The 26098-nt window shown below is 47.5% G+C and overlaps 1 pseudogene; it reads right to left on the minus strand.

Moving 5' to 3' along the window:
* Positions 1-20595, minus strand: part of LOC141175776 (fatty acyl-CoA hydrolase precursor, medium chain-like) — a 111345-nt pseudogene extending 90750 nt beyond the window's left edge.
* Between the last annotated feature and the right edge of the window lie 5503 nt (positions 20596-26098).

The following is a 26098-nucleotide window of genomic DNA, read 5'->3' on the forward strand; positions in this document are numbered from 1 at the left end:
GTTTCGCTTTACTCTGCTTGTCTACCGCATTTGCAGCTCTGTTCCTGTCTCCCAGTCTGTACTGGACCCTATCCAGCCTGCGCTCCAACCTGCTAGTACCTGCCTGTCTGCACTCCAGCCGTGCTTGCCAGTATCTTCCTGTCTGCATACCAGCCGTGCTTGCCAGTACCCACCTGTCTGCATACCAGCCGTGCTTACCAGTACCCACCTGTCTGCATACCAGCCGTGCCTGCCAATACCCACCTGTCTGTACGCCAGTCTTACCTGCCTGTTCCTGCATTCCCGGTGTGGGTCAACAGCTGTGACCGGGGTCTGACCTGGAGTAGCACCTGCTCCCTCTGCTCGGTTCCTCCTTGGTTCACAGAGTCGACTGAGCCGCCGTGCCACCTTGGTCGGATCGGGTTGATACTTAGTTACGCCCTTCCAGGCACGCCTCGGCTCATGGTACAGTGGGATCACTAATCACGCTCACGCCAGTCCGTCCCGGCGCGAGCGTAACATTCTGGCTGACCATGTACCTCTCCCTCAGGTGACTGATCACATGACTGTGACATCATTACAGGTCCTGTGTGCACTGAAGGATATATATAAATCCTGGTGCTTTTGAAACAGGGTGTGAAGGGCGTGAGGCCTGTTCCTCGTGTGTGGGACACCGTGAGAGTGTGAAGCCTGGTGAAGCCTGAAAGGCAGAGGCTGGATCCCTGTGTGTGGGGGATGCCAGTAGCCTTGGACGGCAAGAGTCCTGAAAGGCAGAGGCTGGATCCCTGCGTGTGTAAGAGATGTCAGTAGCCTTGGAAGGTACGAGGGCTGGAGACCCCCATCTGGGAAGCCGTAAAGCCACACCTGTGACAGAACAAATGTAATGGAAACCGCTAGACTCGGCAAAAGGTAAAAGCGGTGCGTTATATGGACATTGATATAGTTACTTTGCTGAAGGCTGTAACTGGAGCTAAGTGGGCCTGTCTGCCACTTGAAAGGCTCTTGGATATTATGTGTGTAAACATGCTGGTGAGCCACTGAAACGAACTATGTTATAAGCAGTTATGAAGTGTAATAAACTGCTGGATTTCATGTTACTGGAAAACGTCACATGTGTGCTTTAATTGACCCGGTGAAGCGAGTGTCCCCCAGCATGATGACTAGCGCTGCCTTATATGTGGTTGGAGAATGCGGGCAACTGTAGCCTGGTTGCTAGGGGCAATGGCACAGGATGATGAGTGTGGATACAAGCATCTTGCTGTAACTCGGCGGGGTTACAAAAATTGTCCTCGCACTCAAACCTGGTTTGCTATGGCTCGGCAGGGTCACGAAGATTAAAGCATCTGGCTGTAACTCGGCGGGGTTACGAAAATTGTCCTCGCACTCAAACCTGGCTTGCGGTGGCTTGGCGGGGCCACAAAAAATTTCCGGGGAGAGCGGTGTGAAGTATCTAGTGTGAATAGTGTACCGCGATGGCCATGAATGGTGCAGTATCTCCAGACGGAATGGAGAATAGGTTAGATGACCGGCTGCAAACGTCCTGCAGAAAAATGGAGTGTCCTGAAGAAATGCAGGAGCAGATAAAGATGGCTGTGAAGGGAGCAGCAAATGAGACTGAAGCTATTGAGCGATTAAAGTGCCTGTTAAAATCGCAGCAGCAGGCATTTGAGAAACAACAGCAAGTATTTGAGAAATGACAACAGGTCGTGGTGCAGGAAGGGCAGGAGCTGTTGGCCCTTTACAGAAAGGCGGCAGCGGACCATTCTGTGAGTTCTCCTGGGGCACCGGTACTATCCCAGAGTGCCCGGGGAGGTGGCAAGAGATGTTGTGAACTGGGTTCTAAGACTATTGCTGATTTTTTTTGTAAAAATCCCCCTACAGGTGTGGGTGTCCAAAAGGGGGCGGAGTCTAAAAAGGGGGGCGGATTTTCAAAAGAGCATGGAGTATAGAAAACCAAAATTTGTTACTGGTTGTGGGTTGGTACCGCCTAAAAATGACAATTTGACCTTTGATAACGGGGTAGCTCCAATAGAAGGGGTTGACGTCAAAGTGGGAGGTGACCTGTTAGTCCACAATACCATGGGGAGTGACACAGACCCCGTAGCTGACGGTGACACTACGAAAGTAGAAAGAGAGTTCTGTCAGGCGCGGCTAGACGAGGGGAGAAAGTCCCCCTCTCGTTGTCGACGCAAGGGCCACAAAGAGATAGCTCCTGTAGTCTTTGCTGAAAGTGAAAATAAAGAAAATGCAGTACTGTATGCCTTTGTTCCAAGTGTGGATCCTCCTTTAGAGGCAGAAGAGGAGGTAACGTTGCCAGTGGCAACCTCCGGTACAGTACTGAGACAGAAGGATCAGGATCGGACAGCCCTGAAAGAGGAGGTGGCCAGTCATGACCAAGAGCTGGAGCCTATTAGGCAGCAGTGTCAGAGTGGCGTGCAGCAACTATGGGAAAACCTGGAGACCGTGTCCTCAGACCAGCGGAGCCTGGAGTCTGAACAGCAGAAAATATACCAGTTTGTGAGGAACTTACAGCGAGAACTGGAGGGAAGCAGCGAGGAAGTTAACTAGTGTTGAGCCACCCCCGTAGTGTTCGAGTTCGGTTCGGTTCGTCGAACACCCGTGTGTTCGCCGAACTGTTCGTCGAACTGTTCGTCGAACACCTTCGAACACGGGGAAAACCAATGGCAGGCAAACAAAAACACATAGAAACACATAGAAAACACCTTCAAAGGTGTCCAAAAGCTGACAAACTGCTCAGAAGACATAACTAACACATGGAAAAGTGACAAGTACATATAGTCATGCGAAAATAAAAGAGGTGGAGGAGTAAAAGGAGGGGGAGACACAGATATAGGCATGTCATGCCCTTCTAAAATCCAAAAAGTGAGAAGCCGACACGGCCAGTCCGCTCCTGCCCGTGCCACCTCCGTGTCGCCGGGTTTGTGCCAGAGCCGCGGTGAACCCTGACGGCCAGCCCCCCTCTCCCAATACTGGTGCCTGTCCGCTGGTGGGTCGAGCGAGCCCCCCTGTGGTGGAGGCAGCTCTAAGCTTTTTAATTTAAATTGTCTCTCTAATTTGAATGAATACACTTTAAATCCATTTACAAGGATCTATTGGAGGGCAAGTCTCATGCCAGCAGCCGCGTAATTCCAGCTCCAGTAGCATCCACTAAAACTGCTGCAGTTAAAAAGCTTTTATAAGGATCGAGCTCGGCTGTCCACCGCAAGGCATCCTACTGCCAGTCCCAGCCCCTATGCCTTGGGGTGCCTCCTGATGCTCTTCACTAAGTATCCCATGGTCCCGAAGCATTTCCTTTGAAAAAATTAAGTGTCTAAACTACAGGTGGTGCAGCTTGCTTAACAGCCGGGATAATCCGCTGACTAGCAGACACTGCTACTAGGCACAAAGTATTTCCTGGGCTAGATGCAGTTAAAAATTTGTAATTAGATACTCTCGTTGGATGCTGAGAAAGCATTCCATAGAGTCTCCTGGCACGCCATATATGATTCTCTTAAAAAGCTTGGGGTAGGGGTCTAGGGGACCCTTTTATAGCCAAAATCACGGCCCTGTATCGCAATACGTCACCTAGGCTGAAGATAAATGGAACTGTAGCACCCTGAGGGCTCGGTTGCTACAGACGTATTGCACCTCACCCAGAGGTGTGATATCTCACTCTCAGGTAAGGATGGAGTGTGGATCAGGACCCGACACCTGCATGCATTACACCACATTGCCGTGGAGCAGGGCGACCAATATGCCCCTGAGATGGGCACGACAGTCCCTGTCCCTGGCTGGAGTGGGGGGAGGGAACACTGAGGAAGGGGAACCCTGTAGTGCAGGAGCAGGGAGGAAGCAGTTCCTGGGTGCATTGAGAAGGGAGTATAAAAGGTGGGCACCATCTTAGTTCAGTGCAGAGAAGTCTGAGCAGAAGTGGCAGGGAGCAGGGGCTCTGCATGAGCTCTGCTCCGGAGGCGGGCCTAGTAACAGAGGCCCAGGCCTGGAAGAGGGAGAAGGAAGGAAGAGGAGCGGAGAAGGCTCCAGGAACGAGGAATGAAGGGATCCCAGGGGTGCGGACGGGCGAGTCGCCACCGCACGCCCGAATCCACCTGCGTGGAGGGGTCAGGCCAAAGGGGGAGACCGGTCCCCGAACTAGTGGAGGCAGGAAACGACCCTCAGCTAGAAACCGGAGGCTCTGACATTTTATGTGACGCAGCCCCTCGCTACACCCGCTAGGAAGGCACCACATAGGGTCAGGGAAACTGGCGCCAAGTTTACCAAGAGGAGGCCCGAGGCAGCCGGACAGAAGTGTTGGTAAGAAAGGCCAGACAAAGGACACACAAAGGGGGTCCTGTGAAGTGCTCCAAAGTTATCTGGGAGTTGTCTGAGCCCCTCACCTGGTGAGCACAGTACGACGTGGGCAGCCGTTACCTGCAGACGTGGTCTGGATAATAAGAACTGTGAGTAAAGGCCCTGAACTGCATCACTGACTCCGTGTCGTTACTGCTGCTGCCCTGCACCATCACCCCCATCCTCCGCATACACTGCCCTGAGGCTATACTCCTCCCGTGGGGAGTTATGCTACGCTCTGCTGCACCCACAACACCAGCCTCAGCGGTCTGCCCTGTAGCGGCGGTTCACTCTGACCGCAATCCACGGGTGGCATAGTCGGACATTTAAACATCAAAACCACATAAATAGTTCCGCCACTGGTTTGACCGCCCTGAGCCACGGAACCGGGTCGCCGCCACGAAGACTACAACCACCAGCATCCACCAAAAAGGGTCCGGCTCCGGGTGTCCCAAGGCCCAGGGGGTGCGTCAGAACATTTTCATCACCTTTCACAATCACCAATGGGACAAGACAGTGATGTCCTCTGTCCCCTCTCTTATACATCCTAGTGACGGAGCACCTGCTCTCATCAATTCGCCATAACCCCAATATTAGGTGGATTGAGGTGGGAGGCACCGAGTACAAGTGCTCTCTATTTGCTGATGATGTCCTAGTATATATCACTCAATCACATATATCCATCCATGCTGTTATGGCTGAAATAGATCACTTTGTTACATGGTAAAATTTTAAAATCAATGCAGTGAAGTCTGAGGCCCTCGATGTCTCCCTCCCCAAATCCATATAGGATTCCATCCAGTCCAACTTTCCCTTTGCCTGGCCCTCACAGGGTATCAAATACTTAGAAATTCCTATTCATAGAGACCTCTCCCATCTATGTTATCTTAATTTTGGGCCCTTTATTGAACAACTCCATACAGACCACGGTTGGCAAGTTAGAACTGTAAGATTCACTACGTGAACCACTGGTGTTTTGTGGAAAAGCACATGTACACTGCGTTCCAAATTATTATGCAAAAAGTGTTTAGGAGTGATAAGGGAAGAATTTGTTTGTTTGTCAGTTAAACTCATTGATGGTGATGTGTGTCAGGGCTCTTTATATCACTGTAAGCAATTGCAGACACCTGTGCTAATTAGTTTGGCAGGTGTGTCCAATGAAAGGCAAGACTACTTAAGAAGGCTCTCTCACATTATTAAGCAGCCTACATTTTCTGCCAAAATGGGAAAGAAAAAGGATGTGTCGGCTGCTGAGAAGCAACAAATTGTGGAGTGTTTAGGTCAAGGCATGACTACAATCAACATTGTGCAATGATCAGGATGAAGTGTCTTGGCAATCAAGAAGTATGTAGCTGATTCACAGTACACACGTGTGCGTGCTGATAAGGGCAAATTGAGGACTCTTTCCTACAGGCAATTACGTCAGGTTGAAAGAGCAGCGGCAAAAAAGCGTTGTCATAGCAGCAGACAAGTTTTTGGAGCTGCTTGTGCCTCCAACGTCCCCCGAACAACAAGATGCAGGGTCCTTCAGAGGTTTGCAGCTGTGCATGCGCCATCCTGTCGACCTCCTCTATCCACTTCACACAAGCAGAAACGGCTCCAGTGGGCCAAACATTACATGAAGACTGATTTCAAAACTGTTTTGTTCACGGATGAGTGCCGTGCAGCGCTCGATGGTCCAGATGGATGGAGTGGAGGATGGCTGGTTGATGGACACCCCACGCAAACACGGCTACAGCGCCAACAAGGAGGAGGTGGAGTAATGTTTTGGGCTGGAATCATGGGGAGAGAGATTGTCGGCCCCTTTAGGATCCCTGAAGGTGCTAAAGATGAACTCCATAATGTATGTGGATTTTCTCAAACAGCACTTCCTGCCATGGTTCAAGAAGAAGAACCGTGTATTTCACAGCAAGATCATTTTTCTGCATGATAATGCACCATCTCATGCTGCACATAAAACATCTGCATCTCTGGCTGATATGGGCATAAAAGGGGACAAACTTATGGTGTGACCCCCATGCTCCCCTGACCTCTACCCCATTCAGAACCTTTGGAGCATCATTAAAAGGAGTGTCTATGATGGCGGGAGGCAGTTCACATCTAAGCAACAGCTCTGGGAGGGTATTCTGTCCTCATGCAAAACAATTGAAGCAGAAACCATCCAAAACCTGACAAATTCAATGGACGAGAGAGTTCAGAAGCTCCTTTCGAACAAGGGGTCCTATGTGAAAATGTAACATCACCTAGAATAAAGTTTTGAGTTGAAAACTGTTTGATTTCAGTTTCTAACAACCTGCTAATGCTTATAATTTCAAAAATGACCATTTTTTTGGTCTTTATTAAAATTAAAAGGTTGATCGAAAAGTTTGGGGGATCTAAGAGTGTGGCAACCCAGTAGTCATGATTACTTCGAATTCTGACAATATGAGGGTCATGCTGCAGGTAGTGCAGCAAGAAGGCACTTATGTGCCTTGCGCAATTCGGAGCCCCAAAATTATTTTCCGGGCTAGATGCAGCTAAAAATTATTTTTAATTTTAAATCTGGTGAAGCTTTAGTATAGATGGCCTAATAGGATCAGTGCTGCACACTGCTACAAAGCCCAAATTATTTTCCAGTCAAGATACAGATAAACATGATTAGTAATTTGAAAGCTTAAAACGGTTGGTAGGGTGATTTTAACCAATCATCAAGCTTTTACTCTCCCCAGGATGACACAGGGGTAGAAAAGTCGTTTCGGATCCATGATTTGTTCATCTTTATGAACGTGAGTCTGTCTACATTATCAGTGGAGAGCCGCGTGCGCTTATCTGTCAGCACACCACCAGCAGCGCTGAACACACGTTCAGACAGAACGCTGGCTGCGGGGCATGACAAAATCTCCAAGGCATTAGTGGCTAGCTCCGGCCATTTATCCAGATTGGAAGCCCAAAAAGAGCAAGGGTCCAGTGACACAGTCGTGGCTTCAATGTTTACTTGGAGATACTCCTGTACCATCGTCTCTAGGCGTTGACTATGTGTCAGACTTCTTGTCTCCTGTGGCCTTGCAAAGGATGGGCTAAAAAAGTGGTGAAATGATTCCGCAAAATTGATGTTACCAGCAGATACTGTGGTTCTGTTACGGTTTGAGTGCTGAACACTTGACGGTCCCACGGTTGGCAAGTTGGAACTGTGAGATTCACTACGTGCACCACTGGTATTTTGTGGAAAAGCACATGTAAGATTCTGCAACAGTCTCTGCTGATACTCCTGCATGCGTGCATCCCTTTCTATGGCAGGAATAATTTCTGCAAATTTACTTTTGTACCGGGGATCTAACAGTGTGGCAACCCAGTAGTCAGGATTATTTCTAATTCTCACAATTCGAGGGTCATGTTGCAGGTAGTGCAGCAAGAAGGCACTCATGTGTGTTGCGCATCCAGGAGCACCAAGTCCCTGTTGTGTTGGTGGCGAGGTAACAATCATGCTTCCTTCCTCTGTCCTCTCCCCCCAACCTCGCACAAAAGAAATGTGATCAAGGTCTCCCTCATCTGATGAGTCTTCCATCAGTTCGTCCTCCACTTCTTCCTGGGCTCCTGCACCTTCCTCACTAGTTTGGCTGCTACCATGCGCCCTGGTAAAACCATCTCCCCCACCCTCACATGCCTGCCGCCTTGGTGCTGCCGACCGTCTGGACCTTGCAGATGTTAGCCCTTCCGCATACAACTCCTCCTCCTCTACTTCCTCCACCTCCTCTTGTGCCACCACCTGACTCCGAATTCTGTTTAACATGTGTTCCAGCATGTAAATCACCGGAATAGTCATGCTGATAATGGCATCGTCAGCACTAAACATCTTCGTCGCCATTTCAAAACTGTGCAGAAGGGTGCATAGGTCCCTGATCTGAGACCACTCCTCCAGCGTGATTTGCCCCACCTCTGAATCTCGTTGGCCCAGGCTATACGTCAGAACGTATTGCACCAGGGCTTGTCGGTGCTGCCACAGTCGCTGCAACATGTGCAGAGTTGAATTCCACCGGGTAGGCACATCGCATTTTAGCCGGTGAAGTGGCAGGCCCAACGACTTCTGTAGAGATGTAAGTCGCTGAGCTGCGGGATGCGAACGGCGGAAGTGAGCACACAGCGACCGTGCCCTCTGCAGAAGGCCATCTAGTCTGGGATAGTGGGCTAAAAATTGCTGGACAACCAGGTTCAACACGTGAGCCATACAAGGCACGTGTGTGACATTGCCCCGGCGAAGGGCCGCACCCAGGTTTGCAGCATTGTCGCACACGGCCTTCCCTGGTTTCAGGTCCAGTGGAGACAACCATTCATGAAATTGGTTCTCCAGAGCTGACCACAACTCCTCAGCTGTGTGACTCACATTTCCCAGACATTTCAATGTAAAAACCGCCTGATGACGTTGAGCCCTACTGCCAGCATAGTAAGGAGGTGTGCAGGATCCCTTCTGCGCAGTTAGAAAGCTTGTGGCATGACCAGACAGGCTTTGGGTGCAGGTGGAAGACCGAGAGGAGGTTGAGGAGGCAGAAGCAGTGGAGGAACTTTGACATAAAGAGGATTGACGCACAACTCGTGGGGACGGCAAGACTTGGACAGCAGCCCCTTGTCCTGCTGTCACCATAGTTACCCAGTGCCCAGTCAGCGACATGTAACGCCCCTGTCCATGCCTACTCGTCCAAGTGTCTGTGGTGAAATGCACCCTGTCACACACAGAGTTTCTCAAAGAAGCGGTGATGTTATGTGCGACATGCTGGTGGAGCGCAGGCACACCTTTCTTTGAGAAGTAGTGCCGACTGGGCATCTGGTACTGGGGCACTGCGACGGACATAAGGTCTCGAAAATCCTCTGTGTCCACCAGGCGGAAAGGCAGCATTTCTGTAGCCAAGAGCTTGCAGATGGTGAAATTCAACCTCTTAGCTTTCTCATGGCTAGGAGGAAATGGTCTTTTACTTGTCCACATCTGAGGGACCGAGGGCTGGCTATTGTGCTTAGACGGGGTTGATAAGGGTGTCCCCGGCAAACTGCCGGTCTGTGAGGAAGATGCAGGCGGACATGTTAGGTTGCCTTGATCCAAAGGTGGTGCTATCGATGTCGGACAGCGCTCAACACCAGCTGGTGTTACCACCTCCAAAGAAAATGATGACCTGCCAATCACGCTGGCTGTTGCGGGTAAAGAGGTGGCAGGTCTGCGCCCCAAAACAGGTGTGACTGCTGTCCCCCCAGTCACAGAGGATGAAGAGGCCGCGGATGCACAAGATATGGCAGACGGTGGTTGGCCCGGCCGGCTAGGCCGCATTGTAGCACACTGAGCTTCCCACTGCAACTTATGCTTCATGTCCATGTGCCGGTTCATGCATGAAGTACTCAAACTATGTATTTTTTGGCCTCTACTTAGCTTTTGCTGACAAATGTTACAGATAACACGAGTTGGGTCATCTTTATCGATCTGAAAAAGTGCCCAGGCTATGCAAGGCTTAGCACCCATGCGACCTGAAGAGCCACCACGACTTGTGGTGAGAGGCAGAGTTGTGTTTGAGGATGCAGTTGTTGACGTGCTTCCAGTACTACGTCTCTGTCCAGGAAGGCGCAACCTGACCTCGTCGTCACTAGCATCTTCCTCCACCTCCTCTGCTGACCTCATCTCTTGGCTGACTGTGGGTTGACAGTAAGTGGGATCTCCGACCTCATCATCATCACCCTGTGCGTTATCACACCCGTGGTCCTCAGAGCCAACCTGTTCCTGCCCTGACAAAAAACTAAAGTTGTCGCTCCAATCAGGTATTTGAGTCTTATCATCGTCTTCCTCATTGTCTCCACCAACAGGAGTTACAGTTTGGGAATGAGGGTCTACATTATGGTCAGAACCTTCTGCGTCTGGTCCTGGATCCGACTCATAAAGATTCTGGGCATCAGTGCAGATCATTTCCTCGTCTGGATTCACAGAAGCGCTGGAGTCGACCTCTGATTCCCAGGCTATAGTATGAGTAAACAGCTCTGCAGACTCAACCATCTGTTCTACCTCATACTCAGACGGGCAGCTGGAGATTTGGGAGCTGTGAGGAAGCAAGTGCGATTTGGGTGACACCTTTGAGGACTGGAGTATTTGTGATGTTGAAGTTGATGTGGAGGAGAGCCCACTTAAAGGAGCACTTGATATCCGTTGAAGCACCTGCTGTTTTTGTGCCTCATCTGGAATTTGTAGCGATTGGCGTGGCCGTAAGAAAGGGATCTTATCACATTGTCCGCTAAAAGAAGTAGACATTTTAGTTTGGCTGGAGGATGGTCTTTCTTCTGCAGATGTTACTGTTGCTTTAACACCTACCCCACGGACACAACCTTTTTTCCCCTTCCCAACACGCCTATTCCCCTTTCCACCAGCAGCAGGCCTTTTTCCACTCATTTTGGTGGTTAACTAATTCACAACTCTGGAGTTGTTTGCACAAAAAAACAATGGATGGTAACCGAGCAGAGCTGAGTGGCCAAACTGTGGTATTAGGCCAAAACTATTGGCTCGGTTAGATGCAGAAAAAAATTATTTTGAATTTGCAACCTGATGGAGGTCAGTATAGATGGATTAATAGAACAAGACCCACACACAGCTAGAAGCCCAATATTTTTTCAGAGGTAGATGCAGAAAAAAATATATTCAGTTTGCAACCTGATGGAGGTCAGTATAGATGGACTAATACAACAAGTCCCACACACAGCTAGAAGCCCAATATTTTTTCAGAGGTAGATGCAGAAAAAAATATATTCAGTTTGCAACCTGATGGAGGTCAGTATAGATGGACTAATACAACAAGTCCCACACACAGCTAGAAGCCCAAATATTTTTTCAGAGGTACTGTAGATGCAGATAAAAATTAGTTTTAATTTGCAACCTGATGGAGGTCAGTATAGATGGACTAATAGAGAAAGTCCGACACACTACTAGAAGGCCAAATATTTTTTCAGAGCTAGATGCAGAAAAAAATTATATTCAGTTTGCAACCTGATGGAGGTCAGTATAGATGGATTAATAGAACAAGACCCACACACAGCTAGAAGCCCAATATTTTTTCAGAGGTAGATGCAGAAAAAAATATATTCAGTTTGCAAACTGATGGAGGTCAGTATAGATGGACTAATACAACAAGTCCCACACACAGCTAGAAGCCCAATATTTTTTCAGAGGTAGATGCAGAAAAAATTATATTCAGTTTGCAACCTGATGGAGGTCAGTATAGATGGACTAATACAACAAGTCCCACACACAGCTAGAAGCCCAAATATTTTTTCAGAGGTACTGTAGATGCAGATAAAAATTAGTTTTAATTTGCAACCTGATGGAGGTCAGTATAGATGGACTAATAGAGAAAGTCCGACACACTACTAGAAGGCCAAATATTTTTTCAGAGCTAGATGCAGAAAAAAATTATATTCAGTTTGCAACCTGATGGAGGTCAGTATAGATGGATTAATAGAACAAGACCCACACACAGCTAGAAGCCCAACATTTTTTCAGAGGTAGATGCAGAAAAAAATATATTCAGTTTGCAACCTGATGGAGGTCAGTATAGATGGACTAATACAACAAGTCCCACACACAGCTAGAAGCCCAATATTTTTTCAGAGGTAGATGCAGAAAAAAATATATTCAGTTTGCAACCTGATGGAGGTCAGTATAGATGGACTAATACAACAAGTCCCACACACAGCTAGAAGCCCAAATATTTTTTCAGAGGTACTGTAGATGCAGATAAAAATTAGTTTTAATTTGCAACCTGATGGAGGTCAGTATAGATGGACTAATAGAGAAAGTCCGACACACTACTAGAAGGCCAAATATTTTTTCAGAGCTAGATGCAGAAAAAAATTATATTCAGTTTGCAACCTGATGGAGGTCAGTATAGATGGATTAATAGAACAAGACCCACACACAGCTAGAAGCCCAATATTTTTTCAGAGGTAGATGCAGGAAAAAAATATATTCAGTTTGCAACCTGATGGAGGTCAGTATAGATGGACTAATACAACAAGTCCCACACACAGGTAGAAGCCCAAATATTTTTTCAGAGGTACTGTAGATGCAGATAAAAATTAGTTTTAATTTGCAACCTGATGGAGGTCAGTATAGATGGACTAATAGAATGATGCTATGCCCAAAAGATTTTACTTCACTAGGTGCAGTAAAAAAATTGGTATTCTATACACAGGTGGTATATCTTGCAACACAGATAGGCTACTCCACTGACTAACACACTCTGCAATAGGCCAAAAAGGATTAGCTTTGCTAGATTCAGCCAAATGCTGTGAAAAAAACTTGCACAGCACTGGCACAGACCTGCCTGGCAAAAACTGATAGGAACTGATGTAACCTAGTCCTGAAAAGGACTCCAATTACAATTAGTCTTTACTCCCACAACCTATCTATTTAAGAGCACAGACCTCCCTGATAAAAGTCGTAGGAAATGCTGTAACCTAGTCCTTAAAAGGACTGCAATCACAACTATTCCCTACTCCCAAGCTATCTGTATATTTGTGCGAAAATTGGCTTGAAATTAACAAGGTATAGCGCACACAGCAACAGCGGTGCCGTCTAACACGCAGCTGCAGCAGTGAGAAAATGGTGGCGACGGGGAAAATGGTTTGGTCTTATAGGGCAAGGACATGTGACATACACTGCCAATGACACATGCCCTTGCTTGTGTGAAAAAAAGCACTTCGCTCCGTGTGTGCGCTGCTGATAGGCTGACAGATTGCACCTCCCCACTGCAAATGCGGGAAAGAGAAAAAAAAATGGAGATCTTCATTGTTCCTGCAGAGATCCATCCCCTGCCCCTCCCCCCACCCCGCTGTACACTCAAACTGCGTATTAACATTAATTTTCATCATTACTGAGAAAAAATCCAGTTATGATTTTGGTGCACGAACAGTTATCGAACATAACCTCGAACAGCCGAATTTTTCTCAAATTGTTCGTGTTCGCCGAACGGCTCGAACACCGCCCAAAACAGCTCGAATTTGAGATTGGCGAACAGTTCGAGTAGAACAACGCTCATCTGTAAAGTTAACCAATGGAAGGAAATGTTCCAGGAAATTAAGGGGAAAAACCAAGGAGGAGGTTTTTCAATTGGAGATTGACAAAGCGGAGTGTGAAGATGAGTTGTGCGAGGTGAAAGATCGTTTCACCCTGGTACAGTTAGAGCTGTACCAAGTGAAGAAAGAGCTGTGTGAATCCAAGAAGGAGTATGGTGAACTCAGTGGGGAACTGCAACAAATTAAGGGAGACTATGAGGATCTCCTCAAGGTTAAGAAAAAACTAGAGGATGATAAGGCGGATGCAGACCACATGCGCCAAAGTGGTTGAGACCATTCTGAAGGACACCCATGATGAAAATGATGATCTCCGCAGAAAGACCCTAGGTCTGGAAGCTCAGGTGAAGGAGCTGCAGACGTTCTGTGATATTCTCCAGAGGGCAGAGACGTGCCTTAAGGAAAGAATCAGCAAGATGGAAGCTGAGCGGAAAAAGATGGAGGAGTCTATCGGAGAAGCCACAGACCAGGGCCAGGAGTTGGCCACTGGAGATGGGAGGTATGACGAAAATACCTCCTTGAATAATGTGATAATCAGATGATTCGGTGGATGTAGGAGCCGAGATCAAGGAGCTCAAGGAGTCGCCACAAGCCCATTTAAAGCAAGAGAAGCTTGTGAGACTGTCTGTTGAGAGCCGAGTGGGCGCATGGAAGACAGAGAGGTCTGAGAGAACTCTACTGTTAAAGGAGAGGTTGAAGTGACTCGCCCCCTGGGCCGTGGGGCACTCGGATCCGGGCAATAGGGGGAACGATGGGAGCAGTAGTGGCAACCCGGTTCCGTGGCTCAGGGTGGTCAGGCCAGTGGTAGTCCGTTATGTGTTATTAATTATGTCCGACTACGCCACCCGTGGATTGCGGTTATTAGGAACCGCCGCTGCATGCAGACCGCTGGGGCGGATGAGGTGTGCAGCTATGGTAGTGTGACTACCCACGGGAAGAGTGCGGCCCCAGGGCAGTATAGTGGATGGTGGGAGTAATGGTAGTGAGAGTCCCAGTGCTGATAGTGCTGGAGGAACAAGGAGCACACAGACAACAGGTTGCAGTCCAGGGTCTTTACTAAACAGGTAAACTGACCCACAAACAGTCCCGGCTAGGAGGGGACCTGGATGTCTGAGAGCAACGGGGAAATTGGCCCTGGTCAGGGTGAGGGTGTAGGCCTACCGTGCTTTCTGCGCTCCTTCTGGCTATCTCCTCCTGATAGGGTAACAGCCCACGTTTCCGAGCTTTCCGTGTATTCTCGCCTGTATGGCCTGCGACGTGGGTTCCTTTCTGCTCCCAGCCTTGTACGGCTTTACTGGTCCCTTCGGTTGTGGCAGGGCCTCCAGGCTTCTTAGGCCAAGGAATGTACAGTCCCTTGCGGACTGGTTCTCTGCTGGGGGATGTGGAATCCTTCCAGCCTCAGACACCAAAGTCTGGTAAAATTAAGTCTTTTCTCTGCCAAGACAGGCTCTCTTCGCCTCTTGTCTCTGGCTTGTGGCTCTCCTACTGCCACACTTCCTCTTAGGTGCAACACAACTTTCTGTCCCTGCTCTGGGACACCTCTCAGTGCTGAGGCAGGTCGTCCAGTTCTCCCTAACCCTGCCCCCAGTACCAGCTTTTATAGGGGCAGCCAGCTCCCCCTACTGGCCTGAGACAGGAGGCATTGCATGCTAATGTTCCCCTGACCAGAGAACCTCCCCCTTGCTCTCAGACACAGCTTTATTTACACTTGTGGCATCCAGGTCAGGGTGACACAGAAGCAGGAAGAGCTTCAGAGATGGGCTGCTGAGAGGCGAGTAGCTGAGCTAGAGGAAGAAGTTTTCGAGCTCAAAGGTCGCCTGGCAAAGTATCACTCAGTGAACGAGGCCTCCTTGGAGAAGGAAAAGGGCAAACAAGTTGCACTTACTCCTTTATACCATGAGAAGTTGGACCTGAGGAGAGCTAAGAGTGTTAACAGAAGCTAAGTATGAAATGGAAGTGGTCAAGATGAAAATTCTAGAATTTGTAGCTGTGAGTCAGCTCAGGGGAAGCATACGGGGTGAAGAAGCTGAAAGTCAGTTGCCCCTGAAACCTGAGCTAGATGATCGTTTGGAGACCATTGGTGAGACAGAAACCTCTCGGTACAAGTGCCTCATAGATGTACCCGAGGATTTGAGAGAAGAATGCACCAGTGAGTCCGTGTATGAAGATTTTAAGAAGGCCGTGGAAGCCTGTAAGGTGTACTCGACCTCAGAAGCTAAACAGCTGTTGGTCCTGTCCACAACCGAAGTCACAGTGAAGAGGGTGGCTATCCTAAGTGACATGCACTGGCGATGTATTCGCACAAAGCGGTTTGTCCGGTTGAAGACGGAACAAGCCATTAGACAACTGGAGCTTATGAGAAAAGCTCAAAGTCTGCGTGAAGAGGTCATCCGGGTGCCTCATGCTCTGGTAAGAAAGGTCATTGGGAGAAATGGCTGAGCCATGCAGATGATGGTAAAGAAGTCTGGCGTGATGAAAGTAATCAGTCCACGTGATCGACAGGACTGGATACCAGATGAAGACGGCATGGTGTCATTCTCCGCTGTAGGAACGGAAGAAAGTCTTGCATATATACGCAAGCTGATGGAGTACCGAGTGACCTACCTGCGAGAGGTAGAACAGTTGAATCTCGCTAGACTGCGAGTGGAAAGACAGAATTGCCTGAGCAGCAGAAAATGGCAGCCGTCTAGAAATTATGAGACCAGACAGAGAAAGGGTCCTTCAAATAATAGAACGGCTACAGTAGAAGTTAGAGACTTTCCAAGATGTCCTGAGGATAGTGGGCGTGGGTTTAGAGGTAGTGAGACCTCCAGTAACTCAGGTCTGAGTGGCCCATACAAATGACCCAATAGAGTACGGGACAGTACGGAGTCGAACCGGACCTTAGATACCAGGGCATGTGAGTCACACTGCTGTATTGACCGCTGGGAGAGAGGGAGGTCTGACAAGGTTACGACCGACCGCTGGGAGCGGGAGAGGTCTGACAAGGTTACGACTGACCGCTGGGAGCGGGGGAGGTCTGACAAGGTTACGACTGACCTCTGGGAGAGGGGGAGGTCTGACAAGGTTACGACTGACCGCTGGGAGCGGGGGAGGTCTGACAAGGTTACGACCCGGAAATGTGACTTAACGAAGTCAGTGACAATGACAGATGGTAGGTCCCTAAGGAATGGGCTAATGTCGATGACTAATGTTCCAGGGGCTGAGCAGCGCAATTGTCAAGTACATGGTCTCTGTGTGAACTGTGGGTTATAATGTGATTGTGTATATCAGGGGTCCTCAAACTATGGCCCGCAGGCCACATGCGGCCCGCGGAGGACTTTTATCCGGCCCGCCAGGCTATGGGCGGAGGAGAGGAGAGCATTGACATTGCCCGCCCTTCCCCCCGCTTGCTCAGGGCCCCGGCAATCGGATACTTACCTCTCCCCGTGCCTCTGCAGATCCGCTGTCTTCCTGCTCTGCGCTTCCTGTGACGTCTCAGATCATTGGGCGCGATGACGTCTTTACACCGCGCCCTCACGAGTGCAGTCACAGGAAGCGCAGAGCTGGACAACGCCGCCGCGACGCTGGAGTCCAGACCAGAGTAAAGCAGGGGCAGCGGCAGCGAGAGGTGAGGTGAGTATTGGATTTTTTTTTTTAATGTATGGAGGCATAGGTCATTATATGGGGGGGTGAAATCCTGCAAGGGATATAATATGGGGGGCTGACATCCTGCATGGGGTATGATATGAGGGGTGACATCCTGCATGGGACATTATATGGGGGGGGGACATGCTGCATGGGGCATTATATGGGGGGGTGACATGCTGCATGTGGCATTATATGGGGGGTGACATGCTGCATGGGGCATTATATGGGGGGGTGACATGTTGCATGGGGCATTATATGGGGGGGTGACATGCTGCATGGGGCATTATAAAGACAGGGGAGTGATATCCTGCATGGGGCATTATATGGGGGGGTGACATCCTGCATGGGGCATTATATGGGGGGGGTGACATCCTGCATGGGGCATTATATGGCGGGTGACATCCTGCATGGGGCATGGTATGGGGGGTGACATCCTGCATGGGGCATTATATGGGGGGGAAAGGGACATCCTGCATGGGGCATTATAAAGACAGGGGAGTGATATCTTGCATGGGACATTATATGGTGTGAGAAAGGGACATCCTGCATGGGGCATTATATGGGGGGTGGCATCCAGCATGGGGCATTATAAGGGAGGGAACAGCCTGCATGGGGAATTATAAGGGGGGGAACAGCCTGCATATGGCATTATAAGGGGGAAACAGCCTGCCTATTGGGAACATTTACCTGCCCATTGAGGACCTATGCTGCCTATTGGGGACCTATGCTGCCTATTGGGGACCTATGCTGCCTATTGGGGACATTTACCTGCCTATTGGGGACATTTACCTGCCTATTGAGGACCTATGCTGCCTATTGGGGACCTATGCTGCCTATTGGGGACATTTACCTGCCTATTGGGGACATTTACCTGCCTATTGGGGACCTATGCTGCCTATTGGGTACATTTACCTGCCTATTGGGGACCTATGCTGCCTATTGGGTACAGTTACCTACCTATTGAAATACCGGTTGATTTAACTTTACTTGTTCTTCATTTTAAATATTGTATTTGTTCCTGTATTGTTTTTTTTTACTTCAAAATAAGATATGTGCAGTGTGCATAGGAATTTGTTCATAGTTTTTTTTAAAAAAACTATATTCCGGCCCTCCAATGGTCTGAGGGACCGTGAAATGGCCCCCTGTTTAAAAAGTTTGAGGACCCCTGGTGTATATTATGTGTTCAACCCCACAAGTTTGAACAGAGGGGGGGGATGTAATGCAGCGGCTTGCGGCATTACTGTAATGGTCCAGGGTGTGTTCTGGCTGACCATGTACCTCTCCCTCAGGTGACTGATCACATGACTGTGACATCATTACAGGTCCTGTGTGCACTGAAGGACTGATCACATGACTGTGACATCATTACAGGTCCTGTGTGCACTGAAGGATATATAAATCCTGGTGCTTTTGAAACAGGGTGTGAAGGGCGTGAGGCCTGTTCCTCATGTGTGGGACACTGTGAGAGTGTGAAGCCTGGTGAAGCCTGAAAGGCAGAGGCTGGATCCCCGTGTGTGGGGGATGCCAGTAGCCTTGGACGGCAAGAGTCCTGAAAGGCAGAGACTGGATCCCTGTGTGTATAAGAGATGCCAGTAGCCTTGGAAGGTACGAGGGCTGGAGACCCCCATCTAGGAAGCCGTAAAGCCACAGCTGTGGCAGAACAAATCTGATGGAAACCGCTAGACCCGGCAAAAGGTAAAAGCGGTGCGTTATATGGACATTGATATAGTTACTTTGCTGAAGGCTGTAACTGGAGCCAAGTGGGCCTGTCTGCCACTTGAAAGGCTCTTGGATGTTATGTGTGTAAACATGCCGGTGAGCCACTGAGACGGACTATGTTATAAGCAGTTATGAAGTGTAATAAACTGCTGGATTTCATGTTACTGGAAAACGTCGCATGTGTGCTTTAATTGACCCGGTGAAGCGAGTGTCCCCCAGCATGATGACTAGCGCTGCCTTACAAACTACTATAATACTGCTCCTATGTACAAGAATATAACTACTATAATACTGCCCCCTATGTACAAGAATATAACTACTATAATACTGCTCCTAGATACAAGAGTATAACTACTATAATACTGCCCCTATGTACAAGAATATAACTACTATAATACTGCTACTATGTACAGGAATATAACTACTATAATACTGCCCCCTATATACAAGAATATAACTACTATAATACTGTTTCTATGTACAAGAATATTACTACTATAATACTGCTCCTATGTAAAAGAATATAACTACTATAATACTGCTCCTATGTACAAGAATATAACTGCTATAATACTGCTCCTATGTACAAGAATATAACTACTATAATACTGCTCCTATGTACAAGAATATAACTACTATAATACTGCTCCTATTTACAAGAATATAACTACTATAATACTGCCCCTATGTACAAGAATATAACTACTATAATACTGCCCCCTATGTACAAGAATATAACTACTATAATACTGCCCCCTATGTACAAGAATATAACTACTATAATACTGCCCCTATGTACAAGAATATAACTACTATAATACTGCCCCCTATGTACAAGAATATAACTACTATAATACTGCTCCTATGTACAAGAATATAACTACTATAATACTGCCCCCTATGTACAAGAATATAACTACTATAATAATACCCCCTATGTACAAGAATATAACTACTATAATACTGCCCCCTATGTACAAGAATATAACTACTATAATACTGCTCCTATGTACAAGAATATAACTACTATAATACTGCCCCTATGTACAAGAATATAACTACTATAATACTGCCCCCTATGTACAAGAATATAACTACTATAATACTGCCCCCTATGTACAAGAACATAACTACTATAATACTGCTCCCCTATGTACAAGAATATAACTACTATAATTCTGTCCCCTATGTACAAGAATATAACTACTATAATACTGCCCCTTTGTACAAGAATATAACTACTATAATACTGCCCCTATGTACAAGAATATAACTGCTATAATACTGCTCCCTATGTACAAGAATATAACTGCTATAATACTGCTCCCTATGTACAAGAATATAACTACTATAATACTGCCTCCTATGTACAAGAATATAACTACTATAATACTGCTCCCTATGTACATGAACGTGTTTTACAGAGGAGGACATTGTTGCTGTCGTAGTTACAGAAGATTTGTTCTATATGATACATGATGATTGTTTCCTGTAAATAATATTTGATTTTCGACAACATAAATAATAGACTCTATGATGAGAAGACATTCTGGATTTGTGTGTGTATACGCACTGATATCTGCGCTCTCTATACTCCCCCTTCATTCCTATGTTCTCGCTGCTGCTCCCCGGTTCTCACCTGTTCCGATTGCTGTTAGAGTCAATGGGATCAGAAGCAGAAGAGGCGGCAGAGTCTCCATGTCCCGTCTGCTGCAGTCACAAGTGGACGCGGCTTCTCTCGCAAAGTCTTTCGTTGCAGTGACCTCAGATTAGAACTTTCTGGTTACTATTTAACAAATCACGATATAATTGTCGTTCTGCCAGTGTTGGCATTATTAGTCAGGAAACACCCATGTCAATAATCCGACCCGTTGGCACCTGCCCATATATACTGTTGGTCTAAAGTAGCAGCTCTTTAACCCCTGAGCAGATAAACATTTGTCCTGGAAGTAAAGGTAACTATGGGCAAAGTTTTGTAATTCTGCATTATAACATTTGCGTATGATTTTTCTAGTATAACTTATTAAAGGGCAAATGCAGCCACTACTGATAATATCACCATTAATGTAGAAATCATTCCCAGGGTACATGAAGGTAACATTGTAGAAATAGATTTCCTTCCTTTTTTGTATCGTCCCTTATCTCGTCGCAGGGAGAAGCACAGATTTTTTTCCTTTGCTTATTTTGGAAGTAGCTTTTTATGTCGTCCCAATTTTTTTTCTACGCTTTTAAGTATAATTTGTCAGTAAAACAACAAGAAACCGGAAAGGGGAATCCTACCTCAATTCATGGTTGGGATAAACCTGCACCAGGGTTTTTACTATTACAGGACAGAGAAGTACTGAGCATACAGGTAACATTTTTTAGTCTATATATACCAAGTTTCATGGCCTGTGTAAAACTCCACCGGAACACTGTAATTCTGAACATAGCCAGTGTAATTGCAGCTCTGAAGTCTTCTGTGCAATTTACTTACACAACTGGGTGGCAGCATAGTTAACATTGGTTAAAGTGAAGCTGTCATTAATTGGTTACTAATTTAATATACTTTAAATAATTCATCAGTGCATACAAGAATTTTTGCTAAATATATTCGATTCTTTCTCCAGTTATGGGCCTCCTTTTCCTTTCTCTGGATTCACAGCTACACTGCTCAGTTTTGCTGTATAATATCTTCTTTACTGTTGTTTTCTTTTAAGTGTTTATTACACCCCAGAGCTGGATTCACAGCTACATTGCTCAGTATTGCTATATATCCTTCTTGTTGCTGCCTTTTGGTCAGTGTTTTTCCATGCCAGATCCGGATTCACAGCTACATTGCTTAGACACTTTCTGGAAAACAGCAGTTTTAAAGGATATTCTACGTTGTAAAAGTACTAAGCAATGTAGCTGCGATTCCAGATCTGGAGTGGAAAAACACTGACCAGATAATAGCAACATAAAAGATAATATAGAGCAATGTAGTTGTGAATTGAGTCCCAAGGGTGCAATCACTTTCTGGAAATCAACAGCTTTAAAGGATAGTCTACATTCTAGCAGTGCTATCACACCTTCAGGGCTAAATTCACAGCTACATTGCTCAGTACTCTGCATCTTCAATGCTGGTGTTTTCTCACCCCCGGAGCTGGATTCATCGATACACTGCTCAGTACTGCTGCATAATGCTCTCCTTGTGGGAGTGTTTTAGCAGAGTCCCAGGAAGATGTTTACTGTCTGGCTGGAGCCAAAGAGAAAATAGGCTTGTGTTCTTTATCACACAAAAGCGCCCCTGCAAGTGAAAAGTATTCAAGTCAGGAATGAAGCTAAGCACAGGTCAGGTAGAGTTCCTGAACTAGCAGTGCACAGTATTGTCAGGCAGAAAGGTAAGGACTGGAATAAATGGTGTCACAGGGATCATCTCCCTCAGAAAACCCTCCTCCATCTCACTGTGCTGTAACGAATGCTGTGTTCATTAATGTGCCTTTGCATTAGAACTGTGCTCTCCTGTACTACTGGGAAGACAGTGAACTGCTGTGCTGCTAAGGAGACTGTACGGTTTGTCACTGAAGCCTGTTGCTCATAAGGCTTAACTTGCACTGGCTGTGCAGCTTCTTATTAAATGCTACTGTTCTACTGTTTGAGGACTCTTGTCAAATGTGTCTGATCAGCAAGTGAAACAACCTACATGTCTATACCTGAGGGTCAATACCCCTGTGTGCCTGAGAGAAGCTGCAGTGCATGGTCTATGGTTGTCCTGAGTAATGGTTCCCCCAGGATTCCAAAGAATTCATATAACCTATCTCGCTCCTATCCGAACCTAGCGGCGTGCGTGTAACATAATCCTATTGCTACATATACATTAGATTGGAGTATACTTGGGACTACAGAACAGGAGAAGGACTTGGGTATTCTGGTTACGAGTAAGCTGAGCAGCAGTACTCAATGTCAAGCAGCAACTGCAAAAACAAACAAGATTTTAGGATGTATAAAAAGAGAAATAAAATCCCGCGATCCCAAAGTACTGTTACCCCTTTATAAATCACTGATGAGGCCACATCTGGAATATAGGATCCACTTTTGGGCTCCACATTTTGAAAAGGATATTCAGAAGTTAGAGTCAGTTCAAAACACTCATAGATGAATTCATCGTAGGGTTTAGTTTCCAAGATGGGGTCACCATGGAGTTTCTGCTGTTTTGGTACCTCTGGGGCTCTGCAAACTAGACATGGTGTCTGCAATCTATTCCAGCCAAATTTATGCTCCAAAGCCCAGAAAGCAGTTTTTGACCTCACGTGCAATATTGTGATGCTCGGGAGAAATTGTGAAATCCATTTTAGGGTCCATTTTTCCCTATTACCCCTTGTGAAAATGAAAAATTTGCAGTTAAAGCAAAATTCTAGTGCAAAAAAAACAACAAATTTTTCATTTTTTCAATAAACTTTGCCTTAATTTCTGTGTAGCATTGAAAAGTTAACAAGTTGCCTAACAGCAGTTTGGAATAATTTAAGGGATGCAGTTTTCAAAATGGTATCACTTTTGGGGTTTCCCTCAAAGTCACTTAAATTCAAATAGGTTCGTAAAAAAATTGATTTATAAATTTCATTGAAAAAAAAGAAAAATTTCTGCTAAATTTTAACCCTTCTAACATCGTAGCAAAACAAAAGGACGTTTGAAAAATTATGTTGACATAAAGGAAACATATGGGAAATGTTATTCATCAACTATTTTGTGTGGTATGACTATCTGGATTAAGGATATAAGCATTGAAAATTTGAAAATAACTATTTTCATAAAATTTCAGATATGTTCACTAAAAATGTATAGACTTAAATTTACCACCGACAAAGTACAAAATGTCACAAAAAAATAATCTCAGAGTCAAAGGGATGTATATACTGTAAGTATGCCAGAGTTATTATCATATAAAGTGACACTTGTCAGATTTGAAAATTGTGGCTTGGTCAATAAGCTTAAAAATGACCCTGTCACTAAAGGGTTAAGTATCCAAAGTTCCTCGAGGAAGGAACCTAGAATCCCGGGTGGAAAAATCTCATTTATTTAGCAACTACATCTAGATCCCCCTAGCCACAGAAATATAATTTCTCAATCTGATGAGAGAATGGACCCATGCATACATAAATGCTTAAGGCATCAGGCACCCAGAGAACACAAGCTTGCCTCCTAATGCCGAAATAGTAACCACCATACAACTCCATCTAAGAGTATTGACTTAGAATTCAGCCATTGGATTCTTCTATTTAGCCATCATACAACTCCAACTAGCAGTACTTAAGTGGGATTCTTACTGGCTTGAAAAAGCATAACTCTGAGTAGAAGTACAAGGTGAGATTTTACTTGTTCAAGTATCATACATCTCTACTAGGAGTAGTGACTAGTGTTGAGCCACCCCCGTAGTGTTCGAGTTCGGTTCGGTTCGGTTCGTCGAACACCCATATGTTCGCCGAACTGTTCGTCGAACACCTTCGAACACCTTTAAAACCAATGGCAGTGTAGCGTCTGCGTCCCTGCCTCCTGCTAGGCAGGGACGCTGTTCCACTCACCTCTCCGCTCCGTGCCCGGCGTCTTCCTCCCGCTCTGCTGGCAGCGCGCGCTCCTTCCCGGTCACTGTGCTTAGGGCGCGCGCGCGCTCCCCCTCTCTTAAAGGGGCCACGCGCGCCGTCCTAAGGAGTCCCCGGCCAATGGCCGGAGGACCTCTCCATATATAAGGCACCTTCTCCAAAATGGAGGTGCCCGAGCAATGCTGTTGCATAGCCTTTCACTCTGCTTCAGTCCTCAGGTCCCGTTACCAGATACCTGCCAGTTACCTGCCAGTTACCTGCCAGTTTCCTGCTTGATACCTGCCTGATTCGTGTCTATCTGCTGACATTCCTGCGGTCCGACAGTCTGCCTACCTGCCCTGCCAGTCTGTCTATGGACCTGTCTGCCCGCTCACCTGGGAGCGCTCACCTGCTACCTGCCTGCTAGCCTACCTGGAGTCTCAGCCGTCACGTGCTGTGACCACCTGCCTGTCCAGAGACTCTTACCCGCTCACCTGGGAGCGCTCACCTGCTACCTGCCTGCTAGCCTACCTAGAGGCTCTGCCGTCACGTGCCGTGACCACCTGCTTGTCCAAAGACTCTTACCCGCTCACCTGGGAGCGCCCACCTGTTACCTGCCTGCTAGCCTACCTGGAGGCTCAGCCGTCACTTGCTGTGACCACCTGCCTGTCCAGAGACTCTCGCTCGCTCACCTGGGAGCGTCCACCTGCTACCCGCCTGCTAGCCTACCTGGAGGCTCAGCCGTCACTTGCTGTGACCACCTGCCTGTCCAGAGACTCTCGCCCGCTCACCTGGGAGCGTCCACCTCCTACCCGCCTGCTAGCCTACCTGGAGGCTCAGCCGTCACTTGCTGTGACCACCTGTTTGTCCAGAGACTCTCACCCGCTCACCTGGGAGCGTCCACCTGCTACCTGCCTGCTAGCCTACCTGGAGGCTCAGCCGTCACTTGCCGTGACCACCCGCCTGTCAAGAGACTGTCCCCGTCACTTGCCGTGACCTCCTGCCCTCTTACCCAGAGACTGTTCCCGTCACTTGCCGTGACCTCCTGCCCTCTTACCCAGAGACTGTCCCCGTCACTTGCCGTGACCTCCTGCCCGCCTTCCCTGGGAGCCACCCGCTTCCTTACAAGGACTGCCCCTTTGTATAGTTGCTCAGAGGTTCCACCTCCCAGACCCGTTACAGTTTGCTCGGGCCATGGAACCCGGTGGCACCCAAGCTCCCTCGCTCGCGGACCTATGTCATGAACTTTCCCATCAGAGGTCCCAACAGGAGTCCATCCTGAGTCACCTGCGTAGTGTTAACTCCCGCCTGGACACATTGACTACCTCATCGGGAGCTGCCTCCACTCGCACACTTACCCCATCTCTTCCCGGTCCCCGCCTCTCCGCTCCTCCTCGTTTTGGCGGAGATCCCTGCCAGGCCCGGGGCTTCATTAACCAGTGCACTTTGCACTTCGAACTGTTGGCACACCAGTTTTCCACCGACCGAGCCAAGGTAGCCTTCATCATGTCCCATCTCACGGGGGAGGCACTGGCTTGGCTAAATCCTCTATGGGAGAGAGGAGACCCCCTGGTGTCCAATCTGCCAGCTTTTCTCACGGCTTTCCGGAAAGTCTTCGACGAACCAGGACGGAAGACCTCATCCGCATCATCTCTGCTACGCCTCCGTCAAGGAAACCTCACCGTGGGCCAATATGCCATACGGTTCCATACCCTTGCTTCGGAGCTGGTCTGGGATAACGACGCCCTGGTGTCTGTCTTTTGGGAGGGTCTGTCCGGCCGTATTAAAGATGAGCTCGCCGGTCGGGACATTCC

Source organism: Phyllobates terribilis, unplaced genomic scaffold, assembly GCF_046119375.1.
Source record: "Phyllobates terribilis strain yellow unplaced genomic scaffold, ASM4611937v1 Scaffold_14__1_contigs__length_39327217, whole genome shotgun sequence".
Classification (NCBI taxonomy): Eukaryota; Metazoa; Chordata; class Amphibia; order Anura; family Dendrobatidae; genus Phyllobates; species Phyllobates terribilis.